The sequence below is a fragment of the Crinia signifera genome, chromosome 9, assembly GCF_055691185.1.
Source record: "Crinia signifera chromosome 9, ASM5569118v1, whole genome shotgun sequence".
Taxonomy (NCBI): domain Eukaryota; kingdom Metazoa; phylum Chordata; class Amphibia; order Anura; family Myobatrachidae; genus Crinia; species Crinia signifera.
In genome coordinates, this window is record NC_139225.1 from 147,906,025 (window position 1) to 147,927,406 (window position 21,382).

The window sequence follows — 21,382 nt, forward strand, 5'->3', positions numbered from 1 at the left end:
ATTTCACTGAAAACATTCACTTTTTATGAATGGCGAGATATACCGTTCCAGTAATGTGGATCCATATCACAAGATATGAAAATATCGAATATAAAACAAATTAAACCTTTATTCTATAACTTTTTGTGTAAAAACAATGTAAACTTTTTTTTTTAATCTTTTAATTAAAATTTTCAATAGCAATATGAACAAAAATCTCGCTTCACATGCATGCTTATGATAAATAACATATTATATAGATTCCCGCATTGACAGGGCTGAGCATATACATATCAAAGAACATACTTGGGTTGGTCATGCAACATATCGAAAAGAAAAAATGAAAGGATGAAAGGAAATTAAATGAATGTTGGTTTACATTCAGCAATTACCACTCCAGGCCTCATCATACGGAATAGCAATTCAAGCGTGCATACAAAATATCAGATGTAGCATGTATTTAACGAGTAGATATATCTGCTTAACATATAGACGTAGACTTATGGAGGAGGGTAGAGGAAGGAGGGGGGGAAGGAAATAACTCCAGTTGTGAATAGAGACATAGACTATAAACATAGCCATCTGTGGTTGAGGACTTAAAGTACAAAACATTATAGGCATTCATTCAAAAAGACTGATACAGTACTGATATAGTTTACATTAGATTATATAAAACAGAGTTATGTATCAGTGTTCAAATTAATTAAGGAGAGGAGGACCATCGATATCCCTAATAATCTGATTTCGGGTATTATTATCCAGGGTATTTATAAAAAGTGACCATTTCAAATAGAACTTGCTGGGCCCTTGAGGTTGTTCCAAGCAGGCATATTTTTTTTCAAAGTATTGGAGCATTTTCCGTTTAACGTCCATTAATGTTGGAGCTGCTTTCTTAGTCCAGTAAATAAGGATGCATTTCCGGGCCACTGTAATCAGGATAATTAAAAGGGGTATAGTATTTTTATGTATCGAGTCCATCGACCAATTTTGAAATGAGAGTCCCATGCAAGCAGCGGGGTCAAATGTTTATTTTACTGTGAACATTTTGTTAATATATTCGACAATTTTGCACCAGTATCTCCTAAGCTTTTAACAGTCCCACATACAGTGCATAAATTTGGCTTTAAAGGAACCGCATTTATAACAGTGACCCATTTCATCTGCAACCATGTATTTACGCTGGTGAGGCGTTATGTAGGCTCTGTGAATTGAACGAATATATACCTCTTGAAGGTAAGCCGATTTGAGGGATTTAAAAGTGAGGAGTTTTAGTTGAATAATATGGTCTAACTCATTAATGCAGGGTAAATCAGCATGCCACTTTTCAACCAATCCTGACCAGTGCATTGTATCAGTAAACATTTTCATAGTAAGTAATGTATATAGATAGGATAATTTGTAAGTTATTTTTTATGTATAATAATATCTGGACTATTGACTCTAGATTTGACATGTTACCGCTTATGGGATTTGTAGGGGCACTGGGGATGGATTGGGTCGCAAAGTGTTTGGCCTGGTAAAACATAAAAAAAAAATTAGACTTTGGTGTGTTAATTTTCTCAACCAATTCCAAATAAAGGAAGAGGACGGCCCCTGGGATCGAACATTTTACTTGACAGGTCAAGTCCATTATCTCTCCAGATGCTAAATCGAGCGTCCAGCAGTGAAGGGGGGAAAGCTGGGTTACCCCAAAGAGGGGTATAGGCAGTTGGGTTTGTGTTCCTGCGAAGTATGCGACTAATCCGAAGCCAAGCTCCAAAAGTATCTTTAAATAAGACATGATCTCTGATCTCTGGCGGCAGTGCACCCCGTGTTTAATGAAGCAACGCCCCTGGAGAGTAGGGATGAAAGATGTCCCTTTCTAAAGCTTGTTCAGTGTAAGTAGATTGGTTTAAAAGCCAATCTCCAATATACCTAAAGTGAATGGCTAATACATAACTAGATACCCATTACAGGAAATCGTAGATGTAGGTGAGGAATATAAAGTTTTTATAATGTCGATGAAACTGCTGGGAAATCCAAACTTTTCAAGGCAATTGATCAGATGAGGCCAGAGCACCATGTCAAATGCTTTCTCGGCGTCCAGAGTCAGGATTAAGTTGTCCACATCTCCAGACGCCGAGAGTGCATGCGACCGCTGAATGGCTGCTAAAAGCCTTCTCATGTTGGTTACCGAATGACGTCCAGTGATGAATCCCATCTGATCGGAACCAACAATGAGTGGCAAGATGCCCCTCAATCTCTCAGATAATATTTTTGCGAATAGCTTGTATTCTATATTCAAAAGAGAAATAGGCCTATAAGATCCGGGCTGATTCAGGTCTCTGCCTTTTTTAGGGATAACTTTAATAGTTGCATCGGCAAATTGTGGAGGAAGGGATTTCTGGTCTATTATAAGATTAAAACTTTTCGTTAAAGTTTTGGTAATAAATGGCTCCATTAATTTAAAGAATTAGTTCGAGAACCCATCCGGTCCCGGCGCTTTACCCGGCTTTAATCTCCCGATGTTCCGTGATCGGGGCTGACAAGGGGAGTTTTACATTTTCTGGGATTTGGGGATAGGGGAGGGAATACCAATATAAATGCGATGAATGTTGTGGGGAGGGCGACGTGTCTGTAGATGTACCTATAGAACCGATCAGGGGAGAGTCAGGTACAGAATATAAGTCCTCATAAAATTGTTTTAAAATCTCAGCAATTTGAGCATCCAATGTTGTCAGAGAGCCATTTTTCTGATATAGAGGTTGGACTGAAATACGCGGTTTGGATCCCTGTAAGCATTTTACCTATTTTATTACCGAATTTGTAGAATTTTGAATTTATGTTAAACAGGTATTTCTCTCCTATATTTTTGAGAAGGGAAGGGGGGGAGGAAAATACATAAGGAATACATAAGATGAATAAAGACAAACATTCTACCAAGTAACAATGCAGCCCAAGTTAGCATTAATATTACAAAAATATGACTTCCAACATGTGCTAATTAGAAGTCCTTAAGGGACTACTAGACTAGGAATTAGAGTATCAACCAAACCCGGCGGGCTGCATCCGGCCACCCCAGCCCTTTCAAAAGGAGATAATTAACGTTAAGCTTCACCTATACCATACCTTTCAATTCAAACAGATGGAGGAACTCCTTAAGAAATATTATAATAGCGATTATTTTTTTAAATTATTATTTTTTTTTTTCCCAATAAAGTAACTTACATAGGAAAGCAAAACTAACCCCAGTGGGCCAACTTTTAATAAGTCACTTTCTTCACTTCTTTCTTTTTTTTTGAGGATCTAAAAGAAAAAGAGAGTTCTTGAGTGAAAAAGAGGTTCAAAAAACTGTGGAGGAGGATTTTCGAGGACCACATATCTTAACACGGTAAAGATGTGTACAGCGAGAGGATTTAACCAGTATAGAGAGTTACAGACCTCATCCATTAGCAGACCCAGGATTGTCAGTAATGTCATCATCTCTCTGACGCCGTCCTTCAGTAGCAAGGAAGGATTCTGCGTCTGCGGCACTGGTGAAATCTTTATAACCTGAGCCTGAAAAAACTCGAAGAGTAGCGGGGAACCTGAGAAAGAATTTTCGGTTATCTTTTACAAGGGCAGAACAGACTTGAGTATAGGAGCGCCTGGCCTTGGACAAGGCAATCGAGAAATCTTGAAAAAGACGTAATGTGTGGCCCTCCCAAGAGATAGGGTTGATTTTCCTAGACGCATTCCACAACACTTGTCGATGTAAAAAGTTGAGGACTTTAAATATAACCACCCTAGGGCGGGTTTGATTTTGGGGATTTATGCGGCCCATTCTATGGACCCTTTCGATAACTATATCTGTGCACTGAGGCGAGACATTTAATAGTGAAGGAAGGGTATTTCTGACTAAATGGTCTAGTTGTGACCCTTTGATGTTTTCTTGGAGGCCAGTCAGTCTAAGGTTATTTCTCCTGGCCCGATTTTCTGCATTTTCTAGGCCTTCATGCAGATATTTATTCTCCTGCTCAAGTCTGCGGACCGATTTTTTAAGAGCAGAGAGCTCTTCCATATTTTTCCCCACGTGGAGCTCAACAGTGTCCAGCCTTGTAGTGAGGGAGCCTAACTGTGTGGTAATGTCAGCGACAGCTCTCTGAAGGAGAGGCTGAATGGCTGCCTGTATGAGAACTGTTAGCTCCTTACTTGTTAAGGAGGGAATACCTGTTGGGAGCTGTATCTCCTCAGGAGGTGAGAGGTCCTCCGTGATCGGTTTCTTTGAGGCAGGGGTGCCGCGTGTGATGTCTGCGTCCTGCGCAATACTGTGTTCACCTTTCCTTTTATCTTGTCTCTGCTGAAGCGGTGCCATGGAGGGTTTTGCTGCAGTAGCGGGACCGAGATACTTGTCCATGTCTGCAGGGACACGGCGTGGGGATCTTGAGCGGTGAGTTCTCGGGGTACTCAGCTTGGATAGATTATGAACTGAAGCAGGCAACAGATCTGTGAAGAGATGATGTTTATAAATATAAAGATCACATGGGAGCCTTCTTGTGATTTTTTATTTTATTTGTTTTTCATACACAATATAGAATGAAACTTGAGCCCAATAGCAGACGGCAGTATGACCAGCAGGCCTGAGGCTGCACAATGCATAAACAGTTCTATCGACTCAAGGATGGGTGACGTCTCATATATGTTACAGTTAAAGCAAAATCACGGGAAGCTTTGGGGTATTGGTGGAAGATGATAAAGTCCACTTGTGGCACCAGGGATAGAGAAAGTTGTTGTAAAAATGTAGTTTGAAGCACAAACTGTGAGTGTCTCAGGGTATGAAAGCCTGGAATATATGCTGTTATAGCCCGTTATATAAAGTTTACAGTATCCAACAGCCAAAGGGAGACTGCACAGAAATCAGCCCTGTAAAGATGGCCGCCAATGCTGCAGGGATGTGTAACAGAAACACCCTGTAAGGAGCTTCAGAGTCTTTAATAATGGTATATGGGGCTCTCTTAGGGGACTCCAAGGGTAGAGGAGGCTATGTAGAAAGTCAGAAGGTGATCAAATACCTTTTGCGGGTCCGTGTTCCCGCGATCGGCGCCATGGAGCTCGGGACCCGGCAGACCTCCAAACTTTAGTCCCCGGCTTCTCCGGCGGGGAAGGCCGCAGCCTGCAAAGACGCTGTGCAGCGTCTCCCGGCTCCGCAGCTTGGTCCAACAGGTGTCCCCGGCGTATGGCTTAGGAGGGCTCGATTCTGGGGGCAATATAGCAGGTGGTGGTCGTGCAATAAGCAGGCTAAGTTGGGTGATTGCAGGAGCTCCACTTATGTGCGTCCGTCCTCACTCCCGGTCAGGCCACCAAAAAACAATGTAAACTTTATTAACTATATAAAGAGGGACAAACGGTCAGCAAAGCACTGGGGGAGTGATGTCACAATAGCTTGTGATGTCACAATGGAGCTTGAACTGGAATAAAAAGCTGCGCACTGCACATAGACCGTTATTGGTGCAGTCACAGGACGGTGAAGCAGCTCTGACAGATTTTGTCTATTAATCTTCTCAAACTATGGCGGAAATACCCTGCAAAGTAGCGGTACACAGTACCGTGTGTATGGATGAGCAAAAGATTGACTTGCTCTATTCAGTGACGAAGAGAGTATGTGATGATGGTGAAATAATACATCCAGGGGATCTACAAGACGACCAACTGATGGTGACCATCAGGGATGGCTCTACAGAGATCGAGATGGTTGGTGCTCCAAAATCATGGAGCTATGATCGTTATTTAGGCTGGATAGAAGTGGCCCATAACTATAGTGCCAACTGGACCCTCACAGAAAGCCTACTGCCTCATACTGTCAGCAAAGGACATGCCTAATGCACACCTAATGCTCATCTCTTAGGTGTTGAATGTGTGCACCGGGATGAGCTCAGCCTTGGGGCTTCAATGGTCATCTCTCAGGTGTGGAATTTCTGCACCAGGATGAACTCAGCCTATCCCACGGACAAATCTGATCTCGAATAGGAGCTGGGAATATCTCATACCCCAGGAGCCCCATTCATCAATGGCTGAACCCAGTCTTTGATGGCTTGGATCTTGGCTGGGTCCATTTGAAACCCGCTGGGCGAAATGATGTAGCCAAGAAAAGAAATGTTCTCTTTCTCAAATTCACATTTCTCCGCCCGTGCCGGCTGATGACGTAAGCCGTGCATGGAGCCGCCGAGCGGAAGTTCGGGGACGATGCCGAGCAACGCCCCGACACCTGGTCGGTAACATAGGCTCGGGACGTTGCCTGGCAACGTCCCCAGCGATCCCCCGCTGCGTCATATCTGCCGCCCATCCGGGATCTCCGGTACTCGGATGGCGGCATCTAACAGTACATTTGTGTCCTGACGAAATACAGGGGCTGTGACTTTTCTGTAGGACAATGTCTCTTGGGAATAGTTCTCTTGGTTACAGAAGCTTATTTTCTATGTGACATTAGTTTTATTATTTCGCTGAAAACATTCACTTTTTATTCATAAAGATAAAATGTCGAGATATACCGAACCAATAATGTGGATCCATATCACAAGAAATGAAAAGATCAAATATAAAACAAATTAAACCTTTATTCTATAACTTTTAGTGTAAAACAATGTAAACTTTATTAACTATATAAAGAGGGACAAACTGTCAGCAATGCACTGGGAGAGTGATGCCACAATAGCTTGTGATGTCACAATGGAGCTTGAACTGGAATAAAAAGCTGCGCACTGCACAGAGACCATTATTGTTGCAGTCACAGGACGGAGAAGCAGCTCTGCCAGAATTTGTCTATTAATCTTCTCAAACTATGGTGGAAATACCCTGCAACGTAGCGGTACACAGTACCGTGTGTATGGATGAGCAAAAGATTGACTTGCTCTATTCAGTGACGAAGAGAGTATGTGATGATGGTGAAATAATACATCCAGGGGATCTACAAGACGACCAACTGATGGTGACCATCAGAGATGGCTCTACAAAGATCGAGATGGTTGGTGCTCCAAAATCATGTAGCTATGATCGTTAATTAGGCTGGATAGAAGTGGCCCATAACTATAGTGCCAACTGGACAATCACAGAAAGTCTACTGCCTCATACTGTCAGCACGGACATGCCTAATGCACACCTGATGCTCATCTTTTAGGTGTGGAATGTTTGCACCAGGATGAGCTCAGCCTTGGGGCTTCAATGGTCATCTCTCAGGTGTGGAATTTCTGCACCAGGATGAACTCAGCCTATCCCACGGACAAATCTGATCTAGAATAGGAGCTGAGAATATCTCATTCCCCAGGAGCCCCATTCATCAATGGCTGTACCCAGTCTTTGATGGCTTGGACCTTAGCTGGGTCCATTTGAAACCCGCTGTGCGAAATGATGTAGCCAAGAAAAGAAATGTTCTCTTTCTCAAATTCACATTTCTCCGCCCGTGCCGGCTGATGACGTAAGCAGTGCATGGAGCCACCGGGCGGAAGTTCGGGGACGATGCCGAGCAACGCCCCGACACCCGGCCGGTAACATAAACTCGGGACGTTGCCTGGCAACGTCCCCAGTGCTCCCCCGCTGCGTCATATCTGCCGCCCGTCCGGGATCTCCGGCACTCGGACGGCAGCATCTAACAGTACATTTGTTTCCTGACGAAATACAGGGGCTGTGACTTTTCTGTAGGAAAAGGTCTCTTAGGAATAGTTCTTTTTGGTTACAGAAGCTTATTTTCTATGTGACATTAGTTTTATTATTTCACTGAAAACATTCACTTTTTATTCATAAAGATAAAATGGCGAGATATACCGGACCAGTAATTTGGATCCATATCACAAGATATGAAAAGATCAAATATAAAACAAATTAAACCTTTATTCTATAACTTTTAGTGTAAAACAATGTAAACTTTATTAACTATATAAAGAGGGACAAACTGTCAGCAAAGCACTGGGAGAGTGATGTCACAATAGCTTGTGATGTCACAATAGCTTGTGATGTCACAATAGCTTGTGATGTCACAATAGCTTGTGATGTCACAATAGCTTGTGATGTCACAATAGCTTGTGATGTCACAATAGCTTGTGATGTCACAATGGAGCTTGAACTGGAATAAAAAGTGCGCAATGCACAGAGACCATTATTGTTGCAGAGTCACAGGACAGAGAAGCAGCTGTGACAGATTTTATCTATTATACCCCTTTCCCACTGCAGCTCTTAAACGGTAATTTGCCAATTTTTTTTGCCTTTTAAAATAGGTAGAGCTGCAGTGGGAATGCTCCAGGTTGTTGTACCCATTTAAAAATACCATTTTTTTTAAATGGGTAAAAAGCAGGGTTTTTCCCCTTTTAAGAGCCGTTTTTTTGCTAGTTGGAAAGGTTCTTAAATGGTATTTAGTAATAATAAAGGTTAAGAACATGATTGGCTTCCTGCTTGTGATGACTGTACAGTCACCACATCCAGGAAGTAATCACAGCAGACAGTAGACCGAGAAGAGCTAAAACGTTTTTGTGCTGTACTGCTGTTTGCATTCTGCTACCATGCCCAGTTGGACAGAGGAGGAGATCAGGGAACTCCTTCGAATTCATGCGGAAGAATAAATCATGTGTCAGATGACCAGTACGGTAAAGGATGCTGCAATATACCGTAATATCAGCAATATGATTGCAGCATCAGGATTTATAAGAACCACTACGCAAATTATAAATAAGCTAAAGGCATTGAAACAATCACATGCTGAATCCAGCAGCACAACAGCAGAAACAAGCATGAAATCAGCAGAGACATGTGCTCTGTCTGCCATTATTGCAACATTGATCAGACCACTCCTCACCCCTTCCTTTTGTTCTCTCAAAACGTCATCAGTGTGGGCCTGTGGGGGCAGAAATGTCCATTCTATATGACAGCCCATGTTTACTATGGGTTTAAACGGGTTGCTTAAACGGGTATATGTGAATGTGACAAAAACGGCATTTAAATGGCAAATTACTGTTTAAGAGCTGCAGTGGGAAAAGGTCTTTGTAACTGGGTCTTTAAACGGGTAAAAGCTATAAATACCTGGTCTTTACCCGTTTAGGCAGTGGGAAAGCAGCATTAATCTTCTCAAACTATGGCGGACATACCCTGCAATGTAGCGGTACACAGTACCGTGTGTATAGATGAGCAAACGATTGACTTGCTCAGTGACAAAGAAAGTATGTGATAATGGTGAAATAATACATCCAGGGGATCTACAAGACGACCAACTGATGGTGACCATCAGGGATGGCTCTACAGAGATCGAGATGGTTGGTGCTCCAAAATCATGGAGCTATGATCGTTATTTAGGCTGGATAGAAGTGGCCCATAACTATAGTGTCTATAGTTGCCCATAACTATAGTGGAAAGTCTACTGCCTCATACTGTCAGCACAGATGTGACTGGCGATGACAGGAGTGACAGAGAAATGAGCGGCCAGCAGGAGGAAATCATACAATCTACTCCAAATGACGATATGATGGATGCATTACAGCTCAAAAGAGAAGTGGAGGATGAAATAAAAAAGAAAGAAACTGAACTAAGAACTCCATCAAGTGAAGGAAAGTTTAAATAACATTCTACAAGAAAATAAACCATGCTCAGGCTGGCGAGTCTTCATCAGCAGGATTAGAGCGTCAGTGCACAATATATTTAGAAGACGCAGCAGCACTTCTTTCCTCACTACAGAGGGTGTAGCAGGCCCACTGGCTGAGACAGACATTCATCAATGGGGCTCCTGGGGAATGACATATTCCCAGCTCCTATACTAGATCAGATTTGTTCGTGGGATAGGCTGAGTTCATCCTGGTGCAGACATTTCACACCTAAGAGATGAGCATTGAAGCCCTAAGGCTGAGCTCATCCTGGTGCAGACATTCCACACCTAAGAGATGAGCATTGAAGCCCCAAGGCTGAGCTCATCCTGGTGCAGACCTTCCACACCTAAGAGATGAGCATTGAAGCCCCAAGGCTGAGCTCATCTAGGTGCAGACATTCCACACCTAAGAGATGAGCTTTGAAGCCCCAAGGCTGAGCTCATCCTGGTGCAGACATTCCACACCTGAGAGATGAGCACATGAAGCCAGAGCCAGATTAAGGTCTAAAAGGGCCTGGAGCTGAAAATGAACAAGGGCCTATTATGCGCAATAATAGGGGTTGTGGCCAGCGCCTAATAATGTGGGGGGCGTGACCAGTGTTCTGGTTGGGTGGTCTGCTCATGGGTGTGTCTCTATTTTTGTAAATACTTTCAACTAATTATGTATGCCTGGAAAAAGCAGGGGTCTGACATAGGAAAAATGCAGGGAGATATCCAAAGGTGCACCCGCAGGATGCCGATGTCCTAAGATACTTGCGGGGTGAGGCGGCACTCCAGTCAGAATAAAATATTGTGCCGAGCGTAGCAAGGCACCGTGCCCTCTGCTTGGTGAGTGCAGCGAACCTGAAAGGGGGAGCGATCCACAGCCCCCCCCCTTGTCGGCATTACGGCGGTCGGGAGTCCGGCGTCGGTATTTCGACCGCCAGCATATCATACCGGACCCCATATATCCCTTAGACAAATTATGCAACACAATAGTAACCCCTTTATACTGTACACACCCCTTTATACTCTTACACATTATTCCACATGGAATGAGAAAAAAATTCACACTGACTGAGCCAAAATTCACACTATGGTTCACGGATTGAGTCAAAATTCACGTTATGCCACACAGATTAAGGCAAAAATTCACATTCTGCCACATGGATTGAGCCAAAATACACACTACACCAAACAGATTGAACAATAATGCACAATATGATTCATAAACGGGCATTGCGCGCCAAAGGTGTGCATTAAAAATTACACCATATTATCCATTACATGTTAAGCCACACACCATAATGTCCATTACGTATTAAGCCAAACACCATAATGCCTATTAAAAATTATGCTACATAAGTGCTGCTTACCTATATGCTCATTGCCAGGGGTTCCATGCTCATTGCCAGAGTTTCCATGCTCATTGCCATGTGGGATTACATGCTCATTGCCAAGGGGGAATACATGCTTGTGGTAACTGAGGGACAGCCGCCGCCAGGCAGAAATGACAGCCACTGACAGCCGGACAGAGAGCAGGGGGCTGCCCGGCTGTATTCAGAGCAATGTAGGTCCCAGCTATTTGATATAATACCCCTTTCACACCAGAAAATGCAGGGATTTACCCAGGAATATTGACCCAGGATCATGCAGGGACATTCCCGGATTGGCCCCTTTTACACCAGCCTAGTTCCTGCATTTTCTGGTGTGAGGAGGAGAGAAAACTACCCTCCCCCTTTAAACAACCAGCTATATCTTCGGAACCAACTGAGCCATTTACACGAGGGATTCAAATTATTTTTAAATGAATTTGGTCCTGTGAAACTGGGCAATTTGGTTCCAGAGAAATCTGTCCTCAAACAACATGAACAACCATGAAATTACATTTCAAAAATGAAATTGGTTTACACGAAATATCTCTAGAACCAATGAACCCATATGGACCAGCCTGGTATCAGATTGAAGGCCCAGCAATTTGGGTTAGACTGAGATCAACCTTGAGCTTCTGTGATGCCGTTTGAACCAGGTGGGAGTTGGAATTTGTGGGTCCCATGTTATCCTATGGGGAAAACGTTCCAGCTTTGCCTGGCAGTATCTCCGGTTCCCGGGGGGCTAGAGACTCGGGGCTAGGCTCGTTGGAAAGCCCTGACCCTCAGCTACAAAATGGGCCTATTTAGAGAGTGGGCCTGGAGCTGTAGCTCCATCAGGCCCATTGTTAATCCGGCTCTGCATGAAGCCCCTGCCCCTTACACATCCTCTGCTGCACCACGTTATCCTGGAACAGAGATTCAACACCTGAGATATCATCACATACAGATTCTGGGGATTAGGGCTACTGGCGAAACCCCATTAAAAAAAATGACACAGTGCAGCCAATTCATGGGTGTGTTGAAAGAGCTGCTAATTATTTATAAAATGTTGATAGTTACATCCAACTTGTTGATAACTTAATAACCTGAATATTTAAACCCAGGCACCACTGGCTATTTCAGCTAGTGCAGTGATTCCCAACAGTGGTTCCCTGGGGTGCCACCTGACTCTTGCAGGGGTGTCATATTACAGTAGGTTGGTGGTCATGTACCAAATCTATTTATGGTCAAAACTATTGGCAAAACCAGCGCTAGTGGCTGCCAATGATAAAACATGTGGACAGACGCACAACTGTAAACCACCACAGAACTAAATAATGACAGGTAAGCAAAATTGACTTTATTGAATATTTTTCACAAATTTGTCACTATAAACAGCTTTTATCCTAGGGGTGCCATGAAAAAAGTGCTGATACTCTAAGGTACCGTGATTCAAGTAAGTTTGGCAACCACTGAGCTACTTTAATATATGTGCTGACTGTCATACCCAGTGCTCAGCAGCACCACAGCGCTCAGCTTGCCTGTCTTCTACAAGCCCACCCCCAGATTTCAGTAGGCTACTTTCCCTGGAATCTGGGGGGCGGGTTTATAGAAGATAGACAAGCTGAGTGCAGTGTTCCGTTCTACAGCAGGTCAGTGAAAAGCGGTTACGGTATAGGTGATGGACAATGTCTAGGTTGACAGTCACTAGGTCGACCACTAATGGGCAACTCTGCCAAAAGGTCGACACAGGTTTATGGTCAACATAGGCAAGATCAATAGTCAAAAGGTTGGTATAAGGGTTACATGATTTTTTGGTGTCTATGTAATCGTACGTCGACATGTACACCGTATATGTACCGCTTTGCTCGCCATACTATTATATTCCCACTTTCTGCACACTTGGATAGTAAAGTATAAAAAAACACCTTTTTCTGAAGAAAAAAAAATCATGAAAAAGTCATGTCGACCTTTTCACTCTCGGCTTTGCCCATATCAACCATAAGCTTGTGTCAACCTTTTGGCAGTGTCGACCTAAGCTAGGTCAACCCTTTTTAGGTGTCCATCTAGTCATTGTCGACCATTAGTGGTCCACCTAGTGACTGTCGACCTAGACACTGTCTATCCACTGACTGCGTAAACTGAAAAACACGGTGCTGCTGATCACTGGGTATGGTTGACAGCACATATATAACATACAACATTACATGTACATATGCCAACTGGCTCCCCCATGGTGCCAGATCACCAAAAGGTCATTGCTGGTGGCAGAGACAATGTGTTATTGATCTTGAGTGAAGAAGTAACCAATTAGTACAAACAGCAACTTCAGATTTGCAAGTACCTAGAAGTCAGCTAGGATTGTGAAAACGTCCCACAATGCACAATGGAAAGATTAAAAGAAAAAAAGTAATTCTGAGCATAAGCCATATAATAAAATCAAGGCTTTTAATACAAACTAGGCAAAAAAGAGAGAGATGAAGACCGAGAGGTTAGCTTAGGAAGAGCAAAAGTGTGGATTGTAGTGGGGAAGAGTAATGCCCCGTACACACTATACGATATCAATGACATCTTAAAACGAACCACCCGTAGGGTAAACACTGAACGATGGGCCTATTTCCGACTTGATCACAAAGCTGTTTTTTTAGCAAATGGACAAAACCATGCTGCACTCCAGGTGGGGCAGATATAACATGTGCAGTTAGATTTGGGTGGGTTATTTTGTTTCAGTACAGGGGAAAAACTGGCTGCTTTATTCTAACACTCCAATTTAGATTTGTCAAATCTAACTCTCAATGCACATTGAGAGTTAGCGCTATCCCGTGTGCTCCCAGTGGGGAGTGTGTTACCTTAAAATGAAGGTACCTGGCGTCCGGCGGTGGCTGTGGCTCCCCAATGCCCCGGGCCCCACCCGCATGTGGCGCTGCAGCTCCGGACCCGGGTGTTGGAGTAGCAGCACGGGTGTCTGATAGACCACCAGTTCTGCTCTCAAAAGCGGCCCCTCTCAGGTCTGTCCCAGCACCCTGAAAAAACTGAGTCCATTGGCCTGGAGGAGGGGTAGAGGAGGAGAGGAGCAGGGCTGCCTGGGAGGCAGTGAAGTTTAACCTCCTAATCCACTACTCACTGTAAAGCCTGTGGCCCCTGACGTATCCGAAGAGTAAAACAGAGTTAGCATTTACCCTGCACAGAAACAAAATAACTGCTCCAGTGACACCTAGTGGAGGAAGGAGAAACAAAATAACTAACCCAAATCTAACGCTCTCTGCACATCCTCTGCCCCATCTAGTGAACCAGAATTAGGACCACATTTTATTCAAGCAACATACAGTATTTGTCAATACAACTATGATGGGAAGAGAGTTCTGTAGAACTCGTCTTGCTAGATATATATGTAATTATTAATAAAATGGTTGAAATGACAAAACAATCAAGGTCAAAATAAAACAGTCATGTACCTTAAATGATATTTCAGTGGCCATAGTGAATCCGTGTGTAATTGTTGGGTCTTCCTCTGCAGTTCGCCCTTTCCAGCAGTCCAGTTCCAAACAGCGGCAGCCAGCCAGAAGCACTTGACGATACATCTCTACTGAGGAGTTACCAGCCAGCTGTCCCGCTGTGACAAAACGAGAAGAATGGAAGGAAAATACCATAAAATAATAACAATTAAATCCCATGTGCTATATGTTACTATGCTGCATGCTGATTGGCTGGTGGAAGCACTTATTTCACCAATAATAGAAACCAAATAGATTTTTCCAGACATTTGATTAGAGTAGTTTACTGCTAGACTACTAAGGGATATGCTTCAAAAAGTGATAAACTGTAGAGCAATAAACAACCAGCCAATCGGCTCCTACCTGTAATTTTTCATACAGCCAGGAACATGTCAGTTAGGGGCTGGTTGGCTGGTTGTTTATCACTCCATTTTATCCCTTTTTAGGTGCCCATACACGGTGCGACAGGGCAGTGCGATGAGATGTGCGCTCGCGTACACATCGCACAGCACATACAGTATGTGCTGCCCGTGCTTTTAGTACTAGATTGCATCGTATCTACCACAGAAAGCACAGTGCTATAGCACATTGTATGGTTTGTGTACTAGATTGCATCGTATCTACCACAGAAAGCACAGTGCTATAGCACATTGTATGGTTTGTGTACTAGATTGCATCGTATCTACCACAGAAAGCACAGTGCTATAGCACATTGTATGGTTTGTGTACTAGATTGCATCGTATCTACTACAGAAAGCACAGTGCTATAGCACATTGTATGGTTTGTGTACTAGATGCTATGCAATCTACTATAGAAGCACAGTGCTATAGCACATTGTATGGTTTGTGTACTAGATTGCATCGTATCTACCACAGAAAGCACAGTGCTATAGCACTATGTATGGTTTGTGTACTAGATTGCATCGTATCTACCACAGAAAGCACAGTGCTATAGCACATTGTATGGTTTGTGTACTAGATTGCATCGTACCTACCACAGAAAGCACAGTGCTATAGCACATTGTATGGTTTGTGTACTAGATGCTATGCAATCTACTATAGAAGCACAGTGCTATAGCACATTGTATGGTTTGTGTACTAGATTGCATCGTATCTACCACAGAAAGCATAGTGCTATAGCACATTGTATGGTTTGTGTACTAGATTGCATCGTATCTACCACAGAAAGCATAGTGCTATAGCACTTTGTATGGTTTGTGTACTAGATGCTATGCAATCTAGTACTGAAAGCACAGATGGCATCGCACCGTGTATGGGCACCTTTTGAAGCATGCTACATCTGGCCCATGGTTTATTATGTTGACATTCAAAATGTTGCTATTGTTTGATCGTCATGACATTTAGGATGTCAACATGTTCAGTAGCATTCACAGGGGAAAATTTACCAAGATGGAAGTTCTATTTCACATGGGATGTTGCTATGGGCAACCAATCAGATACTATCTATAATCTTCTAAAAGGTGCTAAATAAATAAGATTCTGATTGGTTGCCCATAGCAACATCCCATGTGAAATACAACGCCCATCTTAGTCAATTTCCCCACAATGTCAGCACTGACACAATAACGACTTTAAGGAGGACAACAGTCAAAATGTTGACAATGTAATTTGCAGATATAACTCACAATGTCAATGTCAACAATCTATGTGATATTGTGATTGGTCAACATGACTACATACTGTGTGCCGTACAATACTATCCAGGGATGGTAATAACCAAGTTGTTCATAATGGGGTGATGGATATTTCGGGGGAGATTAATCAAACCTTCTAAAGAGGACAAATTTATATGTAGCCTCCTATTATCGCTATAGATTGTAAGCTTGCGAGCAGGGTCCTCCTACCTCTGTTTCCTATTGTGAAGTGCAACAGAATATGCTGCGATATATAAGATCCAATAAATAAAATAATAAATAATGTAGCCCAAACCAACCAATCAGATCCTAGCCATCCTTTTTTAGTATGTACTGAATAAATGAAAAATTGAATCAGATTTGTTGTTATGGGAAAATCTTCATCTTTCGAAGTTTTGAGAACTCTCCAATTTGGAATCTGGAAGAACTAGATGCACAGTTGAACCATTTTATTTGTCACTGAAGGGGTCATTTGCAAAACAAAAAAAACGGCAGTTATGGTAGACTTATCTTCGTTTAACTCTCTTTCTTAGAGGGTCATGGGACCCACAGGGTGACATCGGTGTTGTAGGCAGATCCAGAGGACCGTGGCACCAATCAGCAAGGCTTTTGAGAAATCCCAGGATGCACGGCTCCTCTTCCCTATAACCCCGCCTCCATGCTCAGCTCCTCCTTTGTTAGCCAGCCAATAGCAGCAAGCAGAAAAGGAAGAAGACAGGAAAGAACATACCAGCACACGCATACATAGAGTGAGGGAAGCAATGACCAAGGTCGTTTAAGTCACATCTTGTACATCACAAAGGAATACCTCCGGCCTATAAGGGTGGGTGCCCTGTGCGTCCCATGAAATTTAAAGAAAGAGTTAACTGAAGGTAAGTCTACATAACGCTTGTTTTCTTCTTCGGGTTTCATGGTCCCCGCATGGTGACATCGGGGATATCCAATAGCAGTACCTAAAGGGAGGGCACAAGCCTGAGGTGTCAGTAGAACCTGACGACCAAAGGAAGCATCCTGGGAGGCGAACGTGTCAAATGCATAAAATGTCATGAAGGTATGAACAGATGACCACGTTGCAGCCTTGCACAATTGTTCAGCGGATGCCATCGGCGTGCAGCCCATGATGGACCTTCCAATCTGGCGGAATGTGCATGAACGGACAATAATAAAGGGAAATCAGTATGCTGGTAAGCCTGCAGAATGACCATTCATATCCAGCGAGCTAGTTAGTTTGTTCGCTGGCCAGCCCCTTTTGTGGAAACTGTAGAGCCCTAACTACATCCAAGGAACGATCAACCGGAGACAGATCCTCTGAGTTGAAAGCGGGGACAACAATTTCCTGGTTGATATGAAACCTGAACACCACTTTAGGAGGGTGTGTAGCTCTTGTTCTAATCAAGAAGAGGAAAGAGAAAGATTTGTCACTATGTGGTGCACCAAATTCAATGGGAGGTACTCCTAAAATGTAACTTTTATTAGTTAATCCAAAATGCGAAACATAAAAACACACGTACATACATGAAACTGATACAATACATAGATTGTCTAAAATGCTGGTGTGGGTGTTTCAATGCACTGTTTTTGTTGTACTTTTATTCCAATTATTTGCGTCTCCTTATATGTGTATCAATAGTGATCATTTTATGCTTTCCAGTCAAGTTCCAGACGGAGTGTCTCCATCTGCCCTCAAGACCTGTGCAACACATCTTTACCAGGATTTTCAACACTTCACTAGAAATGTGCAAGGTCCCCACCTGCTTCAAAGGCTCAATTATTGTCCCGGTTCCCAAGATCATAACTGCGAAAGACCTCAATGACTATTGCACTAACATCGGTGGTAATGAAAGTGCTTGAACGTATGGTGGTTCAGCACAATACGTTCAAACACTTTCATGACCACCGATGTTAGTGCAATCGGCCTGTAGTCATTGAGGTATTTCGCAGTCAAGCTCTTGGGAACTACCTCGTCCCCCTGCAGTTTGCCTACCGAGCAAACAGAAGTGTCGAGGATGCAGTCAACCTAGGGCTGCACCACATTCTACAGCAAATGGACAGTCCAGGCACCTATGCAAGGATACTATTTGTTGATTTCAGCTCGGCATTCAACACTATCATCCCTCACATTCTGGAGCCAAAACTCCGTTCACTAGGAGTCCCAGAACCTACATGCTCCTGGATCACTGACTTCCTGACTGAAAGGAAACAGGCGGTGAAAGCAGGCGCATTCATGTCAAACACATGCACAATTAGCACCGGTGCCCCTCAAGGGTGTGTCCTCTACCCCCTGCTCTTCTCCCTCTACACAAACGACTGCACCTCAGCAGAACAGTCAGTAAAAATTATAAAATTTGCGGACGACACAACGGTTATCGGCCTAATCATGGATGGAAACGAGTCGGCATACAGACAGTAGGTGAATCGGCTAACTAAATGGTGTAGCGGAAACAACCTTGACCTCAACCCCCTCAAAACGGTGGAGATGGTGGTGGACTTCAGAAGGAAACCAAATGCCATGCACCCACTCCTAATATCTGACAGAGTAGTGTCGAGGGTCGACTCCTTCAAATTCCTAGGAACAAAGATTTCCTGCGACCTCAAATGGGGTCCCAACATCATTACAACTGTCAGGAAGGCTCAGCAGCGGTTGTTCTTCCTGAGGCAACTCAAGAAATTCAACATCCCGCAGGAGCTGCTGCTCATCTTCTACACTGCCATAGTAGAGTCTGTCCTTTGCTACTTGATCACAATCTGGTTCGGAGGAGCAAACGAGAATGACAGACGAAGGTTGCAAAGAGTGGTGAGGATGGCAGAAAAGATCATTGGGGCGGAGCTCCCCACTGTCCAAGAACTATACATAGCCAGGGTCAATAAGTGTGCAGGAAAGATCTTGGCGGACAAGCTACACCCTGGCCACAACCTGTTTGAACCCCTTCCGTCAGGCAGACGTTTTAGGTCCATCCCAACAAAGACGACAAGAACTACAAAAGGCTTCTTCCCAATAGCTGTCCACCAACTAAACAGTACCAAATACTAAATACTAACTCGAACTGTTCTAGATATATGTGTAATGTATGTGATGTATGTTTATGCCCCTCTTCCCACCCCCCTTGTGTTCCCTGCTTGATGCTGCACTGTTACCACAAAAAATTCCAAGCATACTCAAGTATACCTGGCCAATAAAGATGATTCTGATTCTGAAGTCACAGATACATACAGATTAAGGTACACATAGGCCTGGAGCTGAACTGAATGAAGGGCATATTTTGTGACCAGCTAAACAGGGGTGTGACAAAAGATGTGAAGGGCACAACCAATGCTTTGGGATGTGGTCTATAAAGAAGGTGATATACACACACAGTATATTAGTGTATACATGAAGACGGGAGGAACACAGAGGTGGCTGAAGGTACAGTAGGCGGTACCTATGACCATCATATGCCCTAGCCCACACAGGTGTGAGTATTGCTGCCTGTGCTGCATTATCTTACCCTCAACACACTTGACTACCTGTCAATCAGTGCTGTATACAGAACCACTTACCTACTACTCATGGACACCAGTCACCATCGTTCCATGACCCCATACCACAGCCACTTAAAAAAATGCCCTTCACTTACCACCACCCCCTAACCCCATTTTTAACCATGTGGAATTTCTCTCAAGTAATCGTGATCCCCCCTTCACCTGCATGTCCTGTATCGCGCTCCCCCCTTCACCTGCCTGTCCTGTATCGCGCTCCCCCTTCACCTGCCTGTCCTGTATCGCGCTCCCACCTTCACCTGCGTGTCCTGTATCGTGCTCCCCCCTTCACCTGCGTGTCCGGTATCGCGCTCCCACCTTAACCTGCGTGTCCTGTATCACGCTCCCCCCTTCACCTACGTGTCCTGTATCGTGCTCCCCTTTCAACTGCGTGTCCTGTATCGCGCTCCCCCCTTCACCTGTGTGTCCTGTATCGCGCTCCCACCTTCACCTGCATGTCCTGTATCGCGCTCCTCCCTTCACCTGCGTGTCCTGTATCGCGCTCCCCCCTTCACCTGCGTGTCCTGTATCGTGCTACCCCCTTCACCTGCGTGTCCTGTGTCGTGCTCCCCCCTTCACCTGCGTGTCCTGTGTCGTGCTCCTCCCTTCACCTGCGTGTCCTGTATCGCGCTCCCCCCTTCACCTGCGTGTCCTGTATCGTGCTCCCACCTTCACCTGCGTGTCCTGTATCGTGCTCCCACCTTCACCTGCGTGTCCTGTATCGCGCTCCCCCCTTCAACTGCGTGTCCTGTATCGTGCTCCCCCCTTCACCTGCCTGTCCTGTATCATGCTCCCCCCTTCACCTGCCTGTCCTGTGTCGTGCTCCCACCTTCACCTGCGTGTCCTGTGTCGTGCTCCCCCCTTCACCTGCGTGTCCTGTATCGTGCTCCCCCTTCACCTGCGTGTCCTGTATCGCGCTCCCACCTTCACCTGCGTGTCCTGTATCGCTCTTCCGCCTTCAACTGCGTGTCCTGTATCGCGCTTTCCCCTTTACCTGCGTGTCCTGTATCGCGCTCCCACCTTCACCTGCGTGTCCTGTATCACGCTCCCACCTTCACCTGCGTGTCCTGTATCGCGCTCCCACCTTCACCTGCATGTCCTGTATCGCGCTTCTCCCTTCACCTGCGTGTCCTGTATCGCGCTCCTCCCTTCACCTGCGTGTCCTGTATCGTGCTCCCCCCTTCACCTGCGTTGCTCCCCCCTTCACCTGCGTGTCCTGTGTCGTGCTCCCACCTTCACCTGCGTGTCGTGCTCCCCCCTTCACCTGCGTGTCCTGTATCGCGCTCCCCCTTCACCTGCCTGTCCTGTATCGCGCTCCCACCTTCACCTGCGTGTCCTGTATCGTGCTCCCCCCTTCACCTGCGTGTCCGGTATCGCGCTCCCACCTTAACCTGCGTGTCCTGTATCACGCTCCCCCCTTCACCTACGTGTCCTGTATCGTGCTCCCCTTTCAACTGCGTGTCCTGTATCACGCTCCCCCCTTCACCTGTGTGTCCTGTATCGCGCTCCCACCTTCACCTGCATGTCCTGTATCGCGCTCCTCCCTTCACCTGCGTGTCCTGTATCGCGCTCCCCCCTTCACCTGCGTGTCCTGTATCGCGCTCCCACCTTCACCTGCGTGTCCTGTATCGCGCTCCCACCTTCACCTGCGTGTCCTGTATCGCGCTCCCCCCTCCACCTGCGTGTCCTGTATCGCGCTCCCCCTCCACCTGTGTGTCCTGTATCGCGCTCCCCCCTCCACCTGCGTGTCCTGTATCGCGCTCCCCCCTTCACCTGCGTGTCCTGTATCGCGCTCCCCCCTCCACCTGCGTGTCCTGTATCGCGCTC